The sequence below is a fragment of the Schistocerca nitens genome, chromosome 4 (assembly GCF_023898315.1).
Source record: "Schistocerca nitens isolate TAMUIC-IGC-003100 chromosome 4, iqSchNite1.1, whole genome shotgun sequence".
In the NCBI taxonomy this organism is placed as follows: Eukaryota; Metazoa; Arthropoda; class Insecta; order Orthoptera; family Acrididae; genus Schistocerca; species Schistocerca nitens.
Window position 1 is genome coordinate 470,517,753 of NC_064617.1, and position 22,822 is coordinate 470,540,574.

The window sequence follows — 22,822 nt, forward strand, 5'->3', positions numbered from 1 at the left end:
AGGTTGTCAGGCTCATCCACATCAGTCTGCCAGCAGCATTTCTGTGTGTTGTAGTTGAGAGCTACATTCCTTCATTCAAGTATTGGGGGTGTCATCAGTGTGTGGCAGTGGGTAGACATCTCTGTTTTATGATTTTTTTCAATGGTCAGGAGTCAATGCAGAAACATCATGTGCCATCCTTAGTCTTCTTCACAAGGACCACAGTAGAAGACCTAGGACTCACTGAAGGTTCAGTGATGCTGTTGCCTTGCAGCATCTTCTCCATTTCTTCTGAGCTAAGAATCATTCAGAAGTCTAGCGCACCCTGCATGTCGTTGTTGTTGTGGTCTTCAGTCCTGAGACTGGTTTGATGCAGCTCTTCATGCTAATCTATCCTGTGAAAGCCTCTTCATCTCCCAGTACTTACTGCACCCTGCATCCTTTTGAATCTGCTTAGTGTATTCATCTCTTGGTCTCCCTCTACGATTTTTACCCTCCATGCTGCCCTCCAGTACTAAATTGGTGATCCCTTGATGCCTCAGAACATGTCCTACCAACCGATCCCTTCTTCTAGTCGAGTTTTGCCACAAACTCCTCTTCTCCCCAATTCTGTTCAACACCTCCTCAAAAGTTATGTGATCTACCCATCTAATCTTCACAATTCTTCTGTAGGACCACATTTCGAAAGCTTCTATTCTCTTCTTGTCTAAACTATTTATCGTCCATGTTTCACTTCCATACATGGCTACACTCCATACAAATACTTTCAGAAACAACTTCCTGACACTTAAATCAATACTCGATGTTAACAAATTTCTCTCCTTCAGAAACGCTTTCCTTGCCATTGCCAGTCTACATTTTATATCCTCTCTACTTCAACCGTCATCAGTTATTTTGCTCCCCAAATAGCAAAACTCCTTTACTACTTTAAGTGTCTCATTTCCTAATCTAATTCAAGCAGCATCACCCGACTTAATTCGACTACATTCCATTATCATCATTTTGCTTTTGGTGATGTTCATCTTATACCCTCCTTTCAAGACACTGTCCATTCCGTTCAACTGCTCTTCCAAGTCCTTTGCTGTCTCTGACAGAATTACAATGTCATCGGCGAACCTCAAAGTTTTTATTTCTTCTCCATGTATTTTAATACCTACTCTGAACTTTTCTCTCGTTTCCTTTACTGCTTGCTCAGTATACAGGTTGAATAGTATCGGGGATAGGCTACAACCCTGTCTCACTCCCTTCCCAACCACTGCTTCCCTTTCATGTCCCCGACTCTTATAACTGCCATCTGCTTTCTGTACAAATTGTAAATAGCCTTTCGCTCCCTGTATTTTACCCCTGCCACCTTCAGAATTTGAAAGAGAGTATTCCAGTCAACATTGTCAAAAGCTTTCTCTAAGTCTACAAATGGTAGAAACGTAGGTTTGCCTTTCCTTAATCTTTCTTCTAAGATAAGTCGTAGGGTCAGTATTGCCTCACGTGTTCCAACATTTCTACGGAATCCAAACTGATCTTCCCCGAGGTCGGAGGTTTTCCCATTCGTCTGTAAAAAATTCGCATTAGTATTTTGCAGCTGTGACTTATTAAACTGATAGTTGGGTAATTTTCACATTTGTCAACACCTGGTTCCTTTGGGATTGGGATTATTATATTCTTCTTGAAGTCTGAGGGAATTTCGCCTGTCTCATACATCTTGCTCACCAGATGGTAGAGTTTTGTCAGGACTGGCTCTCCCAAGGCTATCAGTAGTTCTAATGGAATGTTATCTACTCCCGGAGCCTTGTTTCGACTTAGGTCTTTCAGTGCTCTGTCAAACTCTTCGTGCAGTATCATATCTCCCATTTCATCTTCATCTACCTCCTCTTCCATTTCCATAATATTGTCCTCAAGAACATCGCCCCTGTACAGACCCTCTATATACTCTTTCCACCTTTCTGCTTTCCCTTCGTTGCTTAGAACTGGGTTGCCATCTGAGCTCTTGATATTCATGCAAGTGGTTCTCTTTTCTCCAAAGGTCTCTTTAATTTTCCTGTAGGCAGTACCTATCTTACCCCTCATGAGATAAGCCTCTACATCCTTACATTTGTCCTCTAGCCATCCCTGCTTAGCCATTCTGCACTTTCTGTCGATCTCATTTTTGAGACGTTTGTATTCCTTTTTGCCTGCTTCCCTTGCTGCATTTTTGTATTTTCTCCTTTCACCAATTAAATTCAGTATGTCTTCTGTTACCCAAGGATTTCTACGAGCCCTCGTCTTTTTACCTACTTGAGCCTCTGCTGCCTTCACTATTTCATTCCTCAAAGCTACCCATTCTTCTACTGTATTTCTTTCCCCCATTCCTGTCAGTTGTTCCCTTATGCTCTCCCTGAAACTCTGTACAACCTCTGGTTCTTTTAGTTTATCCAGGTCCCATCTCCTTAAATTCCCACCTTTTTGCAGTTTCTTTAGTTTTAATCTACAGTTCATAACCAATAGATTGTGGTTAGAGTCCACTTCTGCCGCTGGAAATGTCTTACAATTTAAAATCTGGTTCTTAAATCTCTGTCTTACCATTATACAGGGTGATTCAAAAAGAATACCACAACTTTAGGAATTTAAAACTCTGCAACGACAAAAGGCAGAGCTAAGCACTATCTGTCGGCGAATTAAGGGAGCTATAAAGTTTCATTTAGGTGTACATTTGTTCGCTTGAGGCGCTGTTGACTAGGCGTCAGCGTCAGTTGATGCTAAGATGGCGACCGCTCAACAGAAAGCTTTTTGTGTTATTGAGTACGGCAGAAGTGAATTGACGACAATGTCTGTATATGGGGCACTGAGAATCCGCGGGAAACAACTCAGTATGAACGTGACTCGCCTAAGGTGAACGTTTTCTGTGCCATTTCAGCCAATAAAGTTTTTGGTCCCTTTTTCTTCGAAGGTGCTGCTGTAACTGGACTACAGTATCTGGAGATGTTAGAGAATTGGCTGTCCCCTCAGCTCTAACAAGAAGCACAACAATTCATATTTCAGGAGGATGGAGTGCCACCACATTGGCACTTATCTGTCCGTAACTACCTGAACGTCAACTACCCGAGGCGATGGATCGGCCGCCAGGCAGCCCGTGACAGAGCACTTCATCACTGGCCTCCAAGAAGCCCTGATCTAACCCCCTGCGATTTTTTCTTATGGGGGTATGTTAAGGATATGGTGTTTCGGCCACCTCTCCCAGCCACCATTGATGATTTGAAACGAGAAATAACGGCAGCTATCCAAACTGTTACGCCTGATATGCTACAGAGAGTGTGGAACGAGTTGGAGTATCGGGCTTATATTGCTCGTGTGTCTGGAGGGGGCCATATTGAACATGTCTGAACTTGTTTTTGAGTGAAAAAAAAAACCTTTTTAAATACTCTTTGTAATGATGTATAACAGAAGGTTATATTATGTTTCTTTCATTAAATACACATTTTTAAAGTTGTGGTATTCTTTTTGAATCACCCTGTATAATCTATCTGAAACCTTTTAGTATCTCCAGGGTTCTTCCATGTATACAACCTTCTTTCATGATTCTTGAACTAAGTGTTAGCTATGATTAAGTTATGCTCTGTGCAAAATTCTACCAGGTGGCTTCCTCTTTCATTTCTTCCCCCCAATCCATATTCACCTACTACGTTTCCTTCTCTTTCTTTTCCTACTGTCGAATTCCAGTCACCATTGACTATTAAATTTTCATCTCCCTTCACTACCTGAATAATTTCTTTTATCTCATCATACATTTCATCAATTTCTTCATCATCTGCAGAGCTAGTTGGCATATATACTTGTACTACTGTAGTAGGCCTGGGCTTCGTGTCTATGTTGGCCATAATAATGCATTCACTATGCTGTTTGTAGTAGCTTACCCACACTCCTATTTTTTATTCATTATTAAACCTACTCCTGCATTACCCCTATTTGATTTTGTATTTAGAACCCTGTATTCACCTGACCAAAAGTCTTGTTCCTCCTGCCACCGAACTTCACTAATTCCCACTATATCTAGCTTTAACCTATCCATTTCCCTTTTTAAATTTTCTAACCTACCTGCCCGATTAAGGGATCTGACATTCCACACTCCGATCCATAGAACGCCAGTTTTCTTTCTCCTGATAACGATGTCCTCTTGAGTAGTCCTCGCCCAGAGATCCGAATGGGGGACTATTTTACCTCCGGAATATTTTACCCAAGAGGACGCCATCATCATTTAATCATACAGTAAAGCTGCATGCCCTCGGGAAAAATTACGGCTGTAGTTTCCCCTTGCTTTCAGCCGTTCGCAGTAGCACAACAGCAAGGCCGTTTTGGTTAGTATTACTGGGCCAGATCAGTCAGTCATCCAGACTGTTGCCCCTGCAACTACTGAAAAGGCTGCTGCCCCTCTTCAGGAACCACACGTTTGTCTGGCCTCTCAACAGATACCCCTCCGTTGTGGTTGCACCTACGGTACGGCTATCAGTATCGCTGAGGCACGCAAGCCTCCCCACCAACGGCAAGGTCCATGGTTCATGGGGGGGGGGGACCCTGCATGTGTGTTGGGTAATTTGTGGGTGATCCCTAGTGCTGATACAGTGTTTTACCATTGGACATTTGGTCTGTCTGTGTTCCATTCCATATTTGAAATATTATTGTTCCTCAGGTAGCCCAGATCCTGTTGGCGTTTCAATATTAACTACCTTCCATGCATTGTCTGTAGTGGTAGCAGAGCACGGCCTTTCAGCAATGGCTCTGAACTGTGCATCCTAGACTGGTTTGCACATACCATTAGGGAACAAGCTTCACAGTTTAAGTTAGATCTAAACTGATGACTGGAACTCTTCTTGTTGATGATGATGTGATAACAATGTTTCCAGTGCCATACAACTGCTCAGAGCAATCTTTGTTTTGTGTGCTTGTTCGAATAACTTCATCAGTCTGGAGCTCTGATCTTCTTCAGTCTATGACTGCTCTTGATGCCTGCAAGAAGACCCATCTGAAAACAACATTATTGACTACAGTCATTTAAAACTACAAATTTGAAGGGCTGTTTTCTGTCATTGGTGGTTATTCTTGCAATATATTTTCCTCTCAGAAGTATTTATCATTTGCGACCTTCAGCACAATAGCTTTCATATCATGGAACATATTCATTTTCAGCTAGAGATTATAAGCATTCAGAATTACTGAAAAACGAGCCCTGAATCAATTAGTACCCAGACAGGTTGGCCATCATTGATGACATTCCCTGAGATCATGGTAAGTGTCATCTATAAAGTAGTTTCATCTGTAGTTACACCACCTCCATAGATGGCCACCCCACTTAGTGTTCCAGAATTCGCCGGCTAGAGAAGCAGCTGGGGAGCGACTTCATGTGGGATATGACTATGGGCTTCATCCCACTGGTCGGCTTTAATTGTCTGCCGTTAATCAACGTGAATAGGTCTGTTGTGATGGTTGATATCTTGCAGCATAATAGTCTTCGAACACTCATCTTCTTTCTCTGTAGTACCATACAGTGTGTCCAGGATGTCCACAGTGGAAACATATTGTCATGCTATCCTCCATGTTCTAAATGTCTGTTCTTTTGTGAAAGTTGTCCTTGGTGGAAGAGCTGGTTTGTCATTTGACGGAGCATAAGTCCTAGTTGGCCGAGTCCATTCTTTGTTAAGTGCTTGACTAGTGGCAGAGATTGGTGCTAGAGATTGATACACCTCTACTTAAACATTCCTAGTACCTCCTGACATACAGGGTCAGAATTTGTGGCTGATCTGTTGCGTACTGGGTCCAACATTTCTGGTTGCCATAAACTGCTGTGTCTCTTCTCTTACTCTGACACATGAGAGACGGGGGTCTTGGCGGTCCTCTACAACTACCATAGAAATAACATTTGGGAGTCGGTCACACATCTTTCGTCTGGCTCTTTTCTGTTGCATTTTCTCAATGTGCTGGCAGATTGGCATTGTTGTGGTGTTGACATGTCTTCTGTAACTCCTTTTGTTAAGTGAGAGATTTTGATGGCTTCTGTGATAATTGGATTTATAATGTGACATAGGCTAAAACATTCTGTAAGACTGTTCTGTTCATCAGTTGGTCTTCTGCTAAGCAAAGCAGACTTGCTGCTGGTTTTCGCCAGATGTTTTCCTCAGTTCAGCCTGGAATTTGTCTCTGTGTCATCCAAGTAAAAATACACATTTGTCAAACACAACATATCATCGCACCTGCTGCATTTAGTGTTCCAGTCAAATCGTGATGGACACATGATATGCAGCAGAATGATGTACTGCTTATATTCCAGGTACTATTTGTGTTGGCAACAGCTTGCATGTAGCCTAATTGGAGCAACAGTTCCTCACTGACACTGAAAACAGTGTTACATGGGTTCTGAAATTTTGTGAACTGCCGGGCCTCATTTGTAAAGTGCTGGGGTGGGAAGACAGATGTAATGTATTATAAATTACTCCACATGTGGGGACAGCTGTTGCCTGTCTGTCCTTCACCCCCCCTCCCCCCCCCCCCCCCCAAATCAATGGCAGGCTGACTTTTTGTGGGGGTGCTGAAGATCATGATGTCGAGAGCTCCACATCCAAAATCATAATCACCATCATCAGAGGCATTGTGTTGTAGATATTCTGAAGTACCAGAGTGCACCATCAAACAATGTCACGTCACAACCACGATTCTCCTGGGTGGAAGCACTGATATTTATACAGAAATATAATATCCCAGAATATGCAAACATAAGAAATGATAAATACTGAATAACAAATATTGCTGGTGATCGGATTTGAATTGGCGACCCAGAGTGTGCCAGCAGTCACATTAACTGCTACTTCACTGTACATGCAGCACAGCTCACAGAAATGTCATTCAAACTCACTTTTGCTAAAGAGAAAAAGATACTGCCACTTACCCTGTGGGAAACTCTGAGGCCCAGCTTCAAGCATTATTGCTAATTTAACAAGCTTACTACTTACTGAAATTCCACACTAAGAGTTCACTGCTAAAAACCACGTCTGGAAGAAATAGGAAGTGCAATTATTTAGTCATTCTATCAGATTATGAAGAGAAAGCTGCAGCTACCAGCTCAAGATGGCATCTCCAAACCCAACTATGTGAATGGGAATTTCACTCTCATGGATTGTTTTGGGAACAGTAGTATTTGTTGCTTATAGTGGCTTGTTAGGACACAGTAGGTTTACTCTATTTGATATTGTTGTCTTCTCCAGGATTCAAATGCTGTATCACACAGTGCTCTTTTGTTCCAATGGCCAAAGATAGACTCTGCTTCCACTTATAAATAGCAACAGGAACCCTATCTGGTCAAGTAGCTCTTTGTCTATCAATTACCTGGAGTTGTTTTGCGTGTACACACTCACATATTTCTATGCATCTGTCGTAGTGACAGTTGTGTGGTGGTTGAAAGGAACCTATTTGTAATCTTTGGTAAAGCAGTTTCAGAAGACACATTCAGAAAAGTAAGTAATTTGGTTGACAATCGCTGTTGCTATAAATAGCAGTTGAGCGTCTGGTAAACCATTCTACACTTGTAGATGATTATTTTATGTTTTACTGCTCCTCAACCAGCCTCACAACTGCAACTCGTACGTTACAGTTAAAGCTTTAGAGCAGGGGTTTTGAAACTGTGTGTAGCAGCTCCCAGGGTGTCAAGCCTTACAGTGATGGTGGTTTCTTAAAAATAATAATTTGATGTATTTTCATTCTGAGTGAATGAACAACATGTGCATTAGTAGTGATATCTAGCAGAACAGAGGTTAAGTGTCATTGCCATGGCAATTTGGTAGTAAACATTTGAATCATACTACATGTCAAACTTCCTGGCAGATTAAAACTGTGTGCCGGACCGAGACTCAAACTCGGGACCTTTGCCTTTCGCGGGCAAGTGCTCTACCACCTAAGCTACCCAAGCACGACTCACGACCCGTCCTCACAGCTGCAGTGCTGCCAGTACCTGGTCTCCTACCTTCCAAACTTCACAGAAGCTCTCCTGTGAACCTTGCAGAACTAGCACTCCTGGAAGAAAGGATATTGTGGAGACATGGCTTAGCCACAGCCTGGGGGAATGTTTCCAGAATGAGATTTTCACTCTGCAGCAGGGTGTGCCAGGAAGTTTGATATCAGCGCACACTCCACTGCAGATTGAAAATATTCTGTCTCCATACTACTTTTCGTCAAATAGTAGTACATGTCTCATCTGTTTTTATTCACTAACGATCAGTGTGAAGGCTAGCTTCATTGAATGCAGATTGTTTATAATTGTTGTTTGTCATCAGCAATTTGTGTTTTTCTGTCAGCATGAACAAATTTTACATGTAAGAACAAAATACGATATTTCAAATCTGTCATATAGTTCTGAAGACATAATAGATTAAAATGCAGGAAATATGATAATAGTGAAATGAATTGTGATTTTATGTATATTGCTGTTGGAAATGAAGAACAACCACAATGTGTTGTCTGTATCAAAGTCCTAGCTCCTGAAAGCATGGTTCCTAGTCAATGGAAAAGATATTTGGAGTTAAGTCTCAGTAATTTGGCAAGCAAACCATGAGAATACTTTCCTTACAAGTTTAAAGAAATGAGAAGAAAAGACAAAAAAACCTTTCAGAATTTCCTGCTATATTAAAACTATTAAAACTGTGTGGCAGACCGGGCCTCAAATCAGGGGCCTTTGGCTATACTGGGCAAGTGCTCTACCAACTGAGCTACCAAAACATTACTCAAAACCTCTCTCACAGCTCCACTTCCTCCAATACCTCGTCTCCTATCTTCCAAACTTCACAGAAGTTGTCCTGCATCAATTCCGGAAATAGCTCTCCTGGAAGGAGACGTGGCATAGTCACAGTCAGGAGGGAGGGGCGGGTTTCATTCTGAGAAAAAACTTTCACTAAACAAACTACAATTCCTACCAAGTCATTTCTTTCATCTTACAACATTGCCTCCCATGTAGCAAAGAGCAAGAGACCTTATTTTACCAGCTGCTGTGGACATTGTATCTATTGTGATAGGTGTGTCTGCTGCCAGGCTACTGGCAAGTGTGTCTTTGAATGCTCAATGTGGCTGACAATATTATTGATCAGTTGAGTCAAAAACTCCAACTTAATGGTGATTTCACTATTCATTTGGATGAAGCTGCAGACAACCATAATGATGCACATATAGTTTATTACATGCGGTTTCTACATGACAACAAATCTCATGAAGATCTTATTTTGTCCAGGGAAATAACTCTTGGAACAAAAGCAACTGACCTCATGGAAGTATCACACTTTTTTATGGGAGAAAACAGCATTAATTGGGAAAACTGTAGGAATATGTATAGATAGCGGTCATAGTGTGGCTGACTGTTACACTGGATTGCAAACTCGGAACCATAAAGAGGCCTCTTATGGTATTGGGACATGCTGTTTTATTCATCGAAAAACGCTCGGGGGTGGGGGGTGAGCGCACGCATGAGCGTATCCTTTACAAGATTTTTCAATCTGTGATCGAAGTGCTGAAAGTTGGCAGCTCAAGTAGGGATGTTTTCAACCAGTGTGCATTGATATGGGGAGTTGAGCACATTTCATTAATTTATTACAGTAACTCTTACTGGCTTTCATGTGGGAATGTTTTGGAAAGGGTGTAAGAGTATGAACTCTGAAATTAACTTTACCTTGTTCAAGAGAAACATTTGAGTTCCTAGAAGTTCATAGGCAGTGACTTTGTTTTTAAGCTGGCATAACTTTGTGACATCCCTTGAAGGTAATGAGATCAACATTCTGCTCTGTAAGACAAAAATTCAGCCTTCAGAAAAAATTACTGCTGTGGGAGACAAAGTTAGATAATAAAGAAATACATTTAGTTATCCCTCCTCTTCATGCAGTTTTAGAAGACAGTGCCTTTCAGTTGTGTTAAGAATTAAAGTCGGTGTTTGTGGATCATTTAATGAGAATCAGTGACTAGTTTCTGAAGTACTTTGCAGAACCAGTTGATCAACACTACTTGTTCAAAGATCCTTTCAGTACAGAGCTTCCACCAACCTTACCACTGAAGAACATGAACAATTTATTGATATTTCTTCACATATCACATTGCTCATCCCATCTTTGAGTTTTTGGAGCATGATGAAGCAGGGCTATCTACAAGTAGGTATAACAAGGCCCTATAAGTTTGGATCTTTTGCAGTTGTCAACAAGAAATTCAGCAATTGTCAACAAGAAATTAAATTGTGAATGAATGTGGAGAAAGAGATGTGAGTCACAATTTCCAATCTTGTTCCAAGATTTGAAGAACTGGTGATGAAGAATGATTCCCTTGATTTCATTGCAAGAATAAGATGTAACACCAAATAGTTGATTAAAATGTATAATGTCAACAGTCAGTAATGATGTAAACACTCTTATTACTTTTTTTTCAAAACTTAAGTTCATTTACACCACACTTTGAGTTTGATATCATTTGTGAAAGGAGCCATGGATCATTCCTGTTCAGCTCAGATAAGCCATAGATGCAAATAGTTCGAAAACCACTGCTTTAGAGTGAGAAGAAGTGGACAGTAAATACATATTTAATATTTTCTGTTTTAGAGGTACTGGCATAAGTAAAACTGTGAGGACAAATCTTGTGGTGTGCTTGGGAAATCAGTCAGTAGAGGCAAAAGTCCTGAATTTGAGTCTCAGTCCAGCACTCAGTTATAATCTGCCAGGAAGTTTCTTATTTTAACTGTGTCTGCCATAAACCTTTCTGCCCAGCCCTAACTAGACTGCAGATTTGCAATTTACAAGTCAGCTCAAGCATCCTGTCTAAAGATACTGGATGCATGTGTTGTGCAGGTATCAGGCTGTCAGCAGGTTCTTACAGAGCAAGCTTTATACCTGACCTGTACCAGCTGAGGGAGAATTCTTCAAGCACCCATAAGTCACAAAGTCTGAATGAAACATATCACAATAGAGAACCATGTAACAGATATGATTTTATTGCAGTGCTGGAGCAAGCAGTGAACTTGACTATGTTGAATCCTCTAGATAAATTTTGCAGTGCTAATATACATAAAAGAATTCACTGCAAATTTTATACATAACTATGTATTTAGTTCTGTTGTATATGGTCCAAGTGGCTGTTCAGCTGTTAGCTCCAAATAAGCTGGTGTTGTTGGTTGCTTATTTATTTTGAAAAATAGAACATAAATATTTCACACACCTACCAAATTGTTGCGCAGTTGACGCTGAGATTTATGTGATCCTCACATCTCTCAAACAGATAAGTTGTGAACAACTTTTGGGAACCTCATCTACTTGGTTCTCTAATCACTCGGATGAAACAGAGTGATACTAGTACAAATGTCAGTAGTCTTGATTGTGGTACAGTCTATTAGTAATTAAAGAATCAGTTCCAGTTGACCAACAACCATTTCAGATCTAGGAAACAAACAGAAAAATTGTCTTTCAAGTTGGTAACGTAGTAAAAACTTCCAGTAAATTTTTAGATCATAGCATATTTTTAAGACATATTAAAACATCAAAAGCAATAAAACAATTTATCATACTGTGACTTTCATTGGTACTTGAGATATCAGGCAGTGTTAACCACTACGAAATCATTAACTATGAGTCTATTGACAAAATATCCTAAATCTGACCAGACCACGTGTGTCGGCATATAGAACCAGCTGGAGACTTATCATGCGCATCAGTCACTATCAGAGTTTCTGAGTTACAATCAACAGTCGACATACAAGGACACACAGTTCACAAATATAAGAACTGTACAGAAAGAACTATCTTTAAAGTAACTGTTACAAAGAAATGGAGCCAGTTACAAGAAGAACATCCAATTGATAATCCCAATATAAATATAAAATTCACGAAAAATGTGTCAAGATTATGTATATACAGACACAATTATCAGACAGGTAGCTACGTAAAATGTAGAAATGATGAAAGCAAAACAAAGGGAAGTGTCAGGAAATGTAATTGTAGTCATTTGAATGAATAAATGTAAATAAAGGCAGTGGTTCACTCTAATAGTAAAACCATTGTCAAATGCCAGAGTTCATCCACCCTTCCTGCAGATGTGTTTAAACAGGGGCAGTGTGAGTAGTGGAATAGGCCTTGAGAATGATGACAACTCTGCATTGGCGATCTTCAATATGAATTAGTCCCAAACACTATAAAGTTCTTAGTTTTGGAGTGTGTAAAGTTAGTTGCAGGGACTGTGGCTGTTACTACATTGCCCAGGCAGATCACACCTCTTTCCAGAATAAGACAGATTTTGGTGTGCATATTCTGTTAAGGATACTGGCCATAATATGCAAGTATTGCACACTGCACCCAAAGGAAAGGCACATGATGTACAGGAGGAGGTAAAATTTTTTAGCAAATAGAAACTTCTGGGCTAATTCAGAATGTGAAATGTGATTTTCCTGAGAACTATTACTTCAATATTTTTTTGCGATTTGCTATAAATAGTTGAAGCTTTTTGTTTTAACATCATTAATATGCCGAAGTAAAGAAAATCCAAACTTCAGATGTGATCTGCAGAGAAGACTACCAATACATAGTTCTTATGTGCCTCATGGCTGTCTGCACTCATGTTGTGACATTGACACTGATTTGTAAGCCTGCAAAAAGGTGGCACTCAGCTACAGTGGATAACATTTGGCAATTGACAACAACAGAGGAGGTAAAACTTACTGTGATGGAAAGGAAAACCAGATTTGTAACATGCGAGTGGCAGTTCTGATTTAAATCCAAATTAAAACTGTCCTTGTGGAAATGCACACTTTAAAAAATAATACACGCCTTCAGCTTTTAGTTATGAAGTTGGTGCCTCAAGAGGAGCTAGGCTACAACAATCAAATGAGATCTTGCTTTCTCTGTTCCTATTGCAGTGGCAAGTTTAAGACATTACTAAAGTGTAAAGATTTCCTTACAGAAATGTCATAAGCAAAAATTAAGGATGTTCTCTTTCATCCTTGGAAACAACATACTATCTTCTTCCTCCTCCCTGTAGCAAAATGCAATAGTTTAATATTCTTGTATACTTTGAGAGTTTTGGGGTTATCCGTAAATTAATATTTTGTAAAGCTATGTTCAAGTAAAACTTTATATGATTTGGTGGTTCAGTGACTGTCGGACGACAAATAGTGATGTTCTGGGGTCAGACCCTAGTCATATATGAGACTTTTGTGACAGTTTACATTATATTTATCTCTGACTATGATTTGAATGTGAAAAAATTTGTAAATTCCTGCTTTTAATTAATTCCATTTTGAACAGTAGGCCCCCTTTAAATGATTCCATGAGTTAGTTCTCAGTTTAGAGGAAGGGGTACTGACAAACCACCTCCAAATGGTCCATGTCTAGTTATTGCTTTTGTAAGTGACATTTGGAAATTTACATTTACTTATGTGACCCTCTCCACATATGGTACTTAAGTTTATTACTTACACTGCCTCTGATGTATTTTTAACACCCTGGTATTTGTGTTCAGCCAGAAATTAAAAGAGAACCTCACAATATACTTCACAGATTTGCTTGCATTTAATAACCACATCCAGTAAATTTTAGGTGGGGTATGAACTGCTAGTAAAGAACTCCAATTGCATTGTTCTGCTTCAGCATATGTCCCACACATTTGTGCACATTGATCTCCACAGTTATATAAATTCCACATTCCTCTCTTAGCAGCCATTCTTTGCTTTGTTATCATGTTCAAAATTGAACCAGAAGTGTACCTCTTCAAGAGATTTCTCAGAAACGAAGATCACTCATATTGTGGTTGTGTGAAGTCCGTAGTTTTCTCAGCATGGTAGATAGACACTAAGATCCCAGGCATTCAAGTGAAGCAACAATTCCAGTTTTGTTCACAATATTTTGACAGCTGACATCAAAATACTGCGAACAAAAAAATCTTGGTTGCACACTGAAAAAGATATTTCTATGAGAGAATTATTCCAGGGAGAACATTCATACTTTAGCTGAAATTCCTTGTTGATTATTGTATTTCAGGAGATAGTTGTTTGATGCAAAAGGGGAACTGCGCAACATATGCTCCATTATAATATAAAATCAGTGCTAGATTATGTCTGACAACTAGAAGAAAATACGTAATCTTCACACAAGGTGGAAATAATAAGTGCTGGTCCTTGCTATTGACGGAGGTTGAGTAGTGGGGCTACAAACAGATGTCTAGGTTTTGTTACAGTCCTCTTAACTTTCCCAGAGCTATTGATTGACTAGTTGCTGAAGTTGTGAAAAAATGAGCAGTCTGCTTGTTCTGTTCTGTTATCAAAGTCTGTGAAACAGAATGCAAACAAATCTTTTTATGTAATATTTAGTTACAGTGACAGAAAGACCCATTATTGTATGATTAATGATTGCAGAACAACTATTGGAGGCAGTTACGTCCATAAAATATCTAGGATTATGCTCACGGGAACAGTTTGAAGTGGAACAATGACATAAAGTTAATCGCTGGTAAGGCAGATGCCAGACTGAAATGCATTGGAAGAATCCTCAGGAAATGTACTCCATAAACAGAGGGTGTAGCTTCCAAAACACTCATGCGACCAGTACTTCAATATTGCTCATCAGTGGGGGTTCATACCAGGTAGGATTGATAGAGGAAATAGGGAACATCCAAAGAGCAGCAGCACATTTCATTGCAGGTCCATTTACTAAGTGCAAAAGTGTTGCAGAGATGCTCACCTAATTCTAGTGGCAGACACTGCAATAGATACATTGTGCATCGTGGTGTGGTTTACTGTTGATGTTCCAAGAGCATATGTTCCTTGCAGAGTCAATCAATATATTGCTTCTTCCTATGTGTATCTTGTGGAAAGACAATAAAGATAAAATCAAAGAGATTCAAGTCCACACTAAGTGTTACCAACACTTGTTCTTTCTGCGAACCATTGATGACTGGAATAAGAAAAGGGGGAAGCGACACTGGTACAAATAGTATCCTTTGCGACACACTGTGAGGCGAGGTTGCTTGTAGAGTATTGATGTAGATGTAATTTTTGAGTCACTGTGACCTAAAAGGTAGTTGTTTCATATAGAAACATTATTTTATTGTTTTCAAGCCAGCATCCCCTTTCTCTGATAACCTCATTGTAAATGGCATGTTAGATTCCATACTTCTCTTATTCTGGTGTTGTTTTCTCCTCATTTACTTTTTTCTTCTCTCATTAGCATGTTTTGTTATGTTTCCTTTGTCTGTATCGTTCACTGCATCTTTCCCTCTTTTTCCTGTTATTGTCCTTTTTCTCATCTGTTCCTTTTATGGTTAGTCTCTCCTTTGACATCTTGGGTTGTTGGGTTTTCTGCCGGATAACAGTGTCGTTCTTGCACGATATTTTGGTAGCGTAGCTTGTTACCTTCATCAAGTGCAACCTGGTCTCAGGTCTCAGGCCGCACTTGATGAAGGTAACGAGCTATGCTACCGAAATATCGTGCAAGAAAGACGCTGTTATCCGCCAGAACACCCGACAACCCAAGATGTCATTAGATCACTGGGAAAGCCTGAAGAATTACAGCCTCTCCTTTGCTTCTCTGTGACTTGTACACTCCCCCTCTGCCAGTTCACACATTTCTAGCTTTTGACCTTATTTTCTATGCTGGCATCTCATTATTGATTTTCTTCATTTCCTACCTTGTTGCTTCTTCCTTGAATCAAGGTCTTCGTGACTAAACCAGTTTCTCACACAGGGTTTTCTCTCTCTCTCTCTCTCTCTCTCTCTCTCTCTCTCTCCTGATAAAGTTAATTTAATGAAAGTCAGCCTGTTGTCACTTTTGTGTTTAAATTTTTCAAATTGCACCCATGTCCATTAGTCACACCAATATGTCTTTATCCATGAAGCAGGGAATTTTAGTAATCTTGTCTACCACAGTAAGACATTGCTTACAATATTCAAGACAGCGCCTGAGTGTCACTTATGCACTGGCTTAAGTTGGGCATCATCTGAAAAGGGTCAATGTATGTTGAAATGAGTCATTCACAAGAACAAGCTCACCTTCATTATTATTGTTGGAATCACTTGATAACGCTGTCAACTTCGTTTCGATACAGGTCTAATGGTGTAACTGTCACTGGGTTCATCCTCAGAAACATAAAAACATTCATTCACGCTGTCATCAGAATCTTCATTCTCAGTAGGAACATCTGAATAGTCATCATCATAAAGCTCTGAAATTATTTCAGATTCATTCATTTCCATGTGTTTTGTGAATAGGGCCATCGCTAATAGCAGGAGGAACCTCAGGACAAAAATAGTAACTATTTGAAATATCAAAATACAGTCAAAATGCTAAACAAGCAAACAGTACACAAAGGCAGTCAAATCTGGTACATTGAGTACTAGTGTAAACATCTAAATGTATGAAGTAGTTGAAATATATCACAACAGACTGCATCTACAGACAGTGTGTAGAAAACACTAATTATCTTGAGATCCATTCTTAACAGATGGTGCACGAAACATGAGTAAACTTTGGGTCCATTGCAATGTATTAGTAACCACTGCGCCTTGTCTACTTGAAGGAAGTTTTAATATCTTAATTGTAAGAATCTAAAAAATTTTCAAAAACATGGTAAACACGTACTTTTTCGTACTGAAACTGTTATGATCAGAAACACTTGGTTCTTTTGTGATTTCTGGGAATCAAATTCATCATTTCTGCTTGATATTCATGCTGTAAGGAAAGTGCTTTAATAGAGGAGAAAAAAATATTCAAACAAACTGTACTTGGGTACCACCACTAGCAAATATCAAAATTAAAACATAAGTAAATTGAATGTTAGCTGGTACATGACAGCAATGTTGGAAGCTAATTATTTTAGTGCAGTCACTGTCTCTATAGTGAATATAAGTAACATGCAAGATTACCTTATTGATCTCTTTGAAATTTCACCTTTTACAATAGAATAGGGGTACTATGTTCTTCTTCATAGTCAGCCTCACAGCCATAAATTTGTTGAATGATGTTTCTGTACTTTGATCTATTATTTATTTAGACCTCTCCTTGTGCCTGAAAAAGAAACATGTCAGAGTTGTACCTAAAAGCAATGTACCATATGCATGAAAATATGCTATTATTTTTCTGCCCTAGTTGTGAGCAGTCAGCTTTTTTTCTTTAGGTTGCACTTGGGATAAGACACTGGATTTTTTTTTTCGGTGACCCCTACGATGAGTCAGTGACTGTGTTGTCACTCATTTTGTCTTAGAAAACAGCATCCAACAATAATGGCAGTAAAGCTTCTACAGTTCATTCATTTGTACCACCAGTGCAGTGTTTGTTTGCAAAGGCTTGGCATAGCCTGACAATTATACACAGGACATAGGTGCTCATGCTATGTAATTGTCTTGGACATTTCCCTATGAACAACAGCTTTTCCCACACCCAAACGTGTTTTGTAGACTGGTTTATAGCTTTAACTTGCCTCTAGATCTTCTCGTTTGATTCCATACTAACAGAAGCTACCCTCCAGTGCTGCAGAGGGCACGTGTGGAATAAGAGACTTAACTGCACCACAGCCTCTTGTTTATAAGTTGAAATTGTTTTATTCTCCACAGAGAATATACTCTATGGATCATTTATAACAGTTTAACACAACTGTCTCATTCTGTGACTGTGCTGCTAGCTCATATTCTGGGCCATTTTATTGCATGGATCATCATTTTTTTCTCACCCAGCTTGCTGTTTATTTTATATTATTGCTTTTCACTTGGACATATGAAGAAACAATTTATCACTGCGTTAACTGAAGCAATAATGAAGGAATAGGTATGGACTCACAGTTGTGAAACAACACTGGTGCAGAACAATTTTATTTGTGGTGGATGCACTTCATACATGGGCATGCCCACTCAAGGTTTAAAATTGCCGTGAAGGTGACTTTTGACGATTGTCAAATTGGCATCAAGTGTATTACGTATCTGAATATGCAAGTCCTTAGCATTTCAGCCTACCCATACATACAATACATTCTGTATGTAAGCAAAGATTATTCAGTAGGTGTCTCATTTGAAAATGGTATTTGAATGTTGGTTGTTTGTGAGGAGGTAATATTCTGTGCATCTTGTAAGAAGGAGAAATGCCAAATGCCATCTGCCAGAATTTGACAGTGGTAGGTCCATGGCCTATTGAGACTGTATTACATTGTTCCCCATTATTGCTGCTCGCATTGGTGGGGTCCATGACAGTCATGTGAATATGGAATCGGTGGATTCATGAGGACCGCACTCAGTGCTGTGCATGATATCTTGCGGCCCTGCACAAGTAGTGCCTGAGAATGCAGACGTATTGTTCCCTTGCCAGTGCAGGATTGTACAACCAAGGCATGCATATATGAAGTCAAGATATGGTCTTTTTTGCAGTGAGACAAGTATCCACACAGACATGCAGTGATGTATGAAACACCATGGCGTGTTTCTTGGCAAATACGGTTGCGGCTTTCTGTGGTGCTGCAACAGTAGAAAGAGGCACACTGACAGTGTTGCTCCTTATCATAACTCTGGACACAGAATGGCATGACATCGTCTTTTCAGATGATTCCCAGTTCTGCATGCAACATCATGATGGAGGCAACCCTTTTTGGAGACCATGAGGTTAACAAACATTGCCAGATTGCATTTGTTGTCATCATTGTGTGGGTAAATGTAATGGTATGGGAAGCCACTGGCTACACAACACAGCTTCCTTTGGTCCTCATAGTTATTAATTTTGGAGACAGCCATTACATTCCTTACATGGTTAGGATTGTGACTGTGCCCAATTTTCAAGGTCCCCATGACATTATCATTCAACAAGATAACACAAGATCGCATGTTGTCCTTGCTGTCCTTATCTGCCTTGATACAGAGAGTTTGGGCTGTTGCAGTACAGATCTCTACCCATTGCAAACATCCGATGTGGGTTGCATATCATCACTCTCCTGGCTCTGCAGTTGATGTGTTATGGCATAGAGCTGAAGCAGCATGAAATAAATTATCCATTCAAGCTCAGCCTGACTAGGTGCCCAGCCAGGTTAGAGCCACTTTTGCTGCCAGAGGTAGCACCTCTGTGTACAAAATTTCGTACCCTCTATACCCCCCAGATCACCCACGAATTTAATCACCTATTCATCCTATTACTCTGTATGGCCAAACAGTAAGTAAAATATTGTTATTTGCTGTCCTTCCTGGTGTTGCAATTTTCCATTGACCCTGAGTGAGTGTTAATAGTATATTACCCCCCACCACCTCCATTTTCTACACAATGTCCTTCCAGTACATTACATCATATTCTCCTCTGAAGGTACAGTTTCCAGATACTGTATTCCTATGGTAATCGTGTCAAAGATGAGAAAGTTGGGTGCAATACTTCTTGCACACGTTAAGACACAAACAGTGTATGAGACTATAATATCATTCACTGTTGCCATGGACTGCATCTAAACAGAAAGCGAAAGGCCAAACTAGTTACCCAGATAAGTCTATTGGGTGGCAAAGCTAGTAAGAAAGAGGATCCAGTAGCCTTAGATTACAATCATGAGGCTTTTTTCAGGGGAAAGGACCATCACACTAGTGTTCAGAGCTGTAAATTGTATGAACCTGAGTCCTGTACACTTGGAGAAAGGGCAATCTGTGAAAAAATTATGAATCATTACAACATCGTTCAGTAAATGCAATAGGTTATTGTAAAAATGTAACTTAAATAAATGTGACTCAAGCAAAGTGGTAAATCAGAAAGAGAGAAGGCTATCAAGGACAAATCATCCATATGCACACGTATTATAAAAATGGGTGTATCTATGTGAAAAATGTAAGGAAAAAGATTGCTGCTCACCATAAAGATGACACATTAAGTTGCAGACAGATGCAACAAAGAGACTGTTATGCATTTTGCTTTCGGCCAAAGCCTTGTTCAGAAAAGGAAGCACATACATTCATTCACACAAGCAAGCACACCTCACACACATAACCCCCATCTCTGGCAGCTTGGAGCAGAATGCCATTCCAGTCTGAACTGATGAAGATGGCAGTCATGTGTGCATGAGTTGTGTTTGCTAGTGTGAATGAATGTGTGTCTGTTTCCTTTTCTGAAGAAAGTTTGGGCTGAAACCTAAATGTGTAACAGTCGTGTTGTTGTGCCTGTCTGCAACTCACCATGTCATCTTTATAGTGAGTAGCAGTCTGCCATTTTCCTTACATTGTTGATATTTGAACCTGGAGTTTCCATTGTTTGATATGTGTATGTATGTGTAAATGTTCCACACCTCATCCTAAACCACTTTAACGATTTCCACCAAATTTGGTTCACACATCCCTCACTGTTGGACAACAATCGCTGTGGTTGTAAGAACCACCTACGTATCGTAGTTCAGGAGGTACGATGTCGTAAACCCTGAGATGCGGGGAAAAAATGCTGCATCGTGCATTACCTTTAAATTTATTATTTCTTTGTTGCTAACTCTATTCACAATACATTTCGCAGACAGTATCCACATATGCCACTGAATGTACCTACATAAATATATCATTGTATGATGTGTAGTTCAAGAGATATGACATCATAAACACTGAGGTGTGTGAAAAAACGCCGCTTCATAAATAATGTTTTAATACATTTATTCTTTACCACAAAGACACTCCTGTAGTTGAGTCAACTTAAACAAATCCGTGACACCTGGCTGTGTATTTGACAGCTTTCAATTGTGAAACACAATGGCTGTAGGCGAAAACAATAGTCATCTATAGAGCTATGAAGAGGTGTTACCATAGAGACACAAACACACCTGAGGCAGCTATGCCCAGTGTACAGAAACTGTTCCATAATTTCAAAGGAGTTCTCACAAATAAATGTAAATGAATTTTTTTTGGTATTACACTATAAAAGCATTTCTTTTTCTTCCCCATTTCTAATAGAAAATTGATGGAGTGAATACCTAGGCGATGCTGAGTTTGTCCGCTAATTTACATACACAGTCTATCAGGAACTACATGACTTGTTACAGATATTCATAGAGGAACACTCACCACATGTATTTGTAATAGCTGAACATGGACTAAAGTCCATTGAAATAATATATAAAAACTAGCCTTTTACCAGCAGCTTTGCCCAAGCACTCATACGGCGCATATATGACACACATCCATGGCATCTCTGTTCTTCTCCTCCTCCCACTCCCCCTCCCTTCCCCCTCCCTCTCCCTCTGCCTCCCCCTCTCCCCCTCCCCTTTCCCCCCCTCTCTCCATTTTCCATGTCCTTCTGCCCCCATCTCTCTTTTCTTCACATCCATTTCCCTATGTCATTCCATCTCCTTCTGTCTCCTGTCTTTCCATCGCCTCCTGCCTCCTCTCTCTGTCCATCTTCTCCTTCCCCCCCCCCCCTCTCTCTCTCTCTCTCTCTCTCTGTCCATTCCCTCCTCCCCACTCTCTCTGACCTCCTCCTCCACTCTCTTTGAGCGTCACCTCCTCCCCGTCTCTCAGTCTGTGTGCTTCTCCCCTATCTCTCTCTTACTCCCACCTCTAACTGTCCATATCTGCTCTTGCTCACATATATCCCCTGGAACACCTGATACTGCCCACACAACATGCTAGTTGTGAAGGGTGTCCTAGATGTCAGGTGTTACCTACCCTTTCTTGACCCCAGCTCCACCATTATGTGAGCAAGGTAGTACTTCATTAACAGTACTTCTTTCCAGGCAATAAGCAGTATGTGTACCAAATGTGGTTGAAATCAAGCCAGTGGTTTAGGAGGAGATGTGCAGCATGCATACATTCACATATGCACCCATTTATATGTAAATTAGAGGGCTACTTACTAGCAGATTATTATTACAGGCAAACCATAAATTGAGTGGTGGCGCAGTTTATACAAGTAAACTTATAGCTGTTAAAAAATTCTTTTCTTGAACACCATACCAAATAAGAACCAATTGAAATGACAGGTGTTAAGCTCCAAATATGGTAATGATCTTAAGGTAGCAAGCCATAAATTGATTGAGGTATGTCATCCATCAAATGCTGATGTAATGTGATTCATAAATAGACTTAGTAGTTGAGTTTATCAGGGCGGTCCTGATGACTTTACTGTATTTGATGCTTTAACATAGATACTAATTCAGATAGTAAACATGAAAGTCAGTGGTATGTTAAGCTCGTATAGTCTTTTTAATGTAGTATGCTCAGACACTATAGTAATGGACACATGCTCTGCTAGAATAGATTATGCTATAATCACGAAAAATGTTATGGATAACATAAATTACAGTAGCTTAGATTTCCTTTACAGTATTTGACCACATTTGTCATGTAATAGAGTACCTAAATTTGTCTGTGTTAAAAATGACTTGAATTTTTCTGCAGAAATGAATTCTGAACAGCTCAAATATTAATGCCTTTACATACAGATTTGCAGAGGAGAAAAGGGTTCTGAGTACCAAGTGAAAGTGTCTGATGACCAATGGAACATTTTCTATTCAACCACCTTGAGACACTCTGACTATTGCTATCCCCTCAGAAAAATCCAGAAGTTCGTAAATCATTGCTGAAATTGAAGTAATTCTTGACTAAAACTGTCACCAAATATGATTAGGCTCAGACAAATTATACCTGTATACTTTGCCTGAGCCTAATCATACAGCTTCATAAAGGTACTAATATGCAGATTTCTATTGGACAGTACAATCATGCTAAAAAGACTTTTGAAACTGAAATAGCTAACCTTATTAAACAGATTAATAGTATAGCAACACAGCAGTCTTATAAGTAAAGTATCCTGGGAGCTGAAGGATAAGTATTATGAATTTCTTAGGAATACAAATGTGGAAACATTCAGTATTAGTCATGATGGTAACA

General features: G+C 39.7%; 1 protein-coding gene and 1 long non-coding RNA gene across 2 annotated transcripts in view; one reads left to right on the forward strand and one right to left on the reverse strand.

Annotated features, from left to right (window-relative positions):
• LOC126251305 (biorientation of chromosomes in cell division protein 1-like 1) overlaps positions 1-22,822 on the forward strand; it is a 105,565-nt gene that overhangs the window by 21,094 nt on the left and 61,649 nt on the right. The window lies entirely within an intron of this gene.
• LOC126251306 (uncharacterized) overlaps positions 11,225-22,822 on the reverse strand; it is a 39,406-nt gene continuing 27,808 nt past the window's right edge. Inside the window, exons 2-3 of the long non-coding RNA XR_007545718.1 lie at positions 16,868-17,009; positions 11,225-11,396 (exon numbers count right to left, since the gene is read on the reverse strand). This is a non-coding gene — a long non-coding RNA (uncharacterized LOC126251306). The remainder of the gene's footprint in view (positions 11,397-16,867; positions 17,010-22,822) is intronic.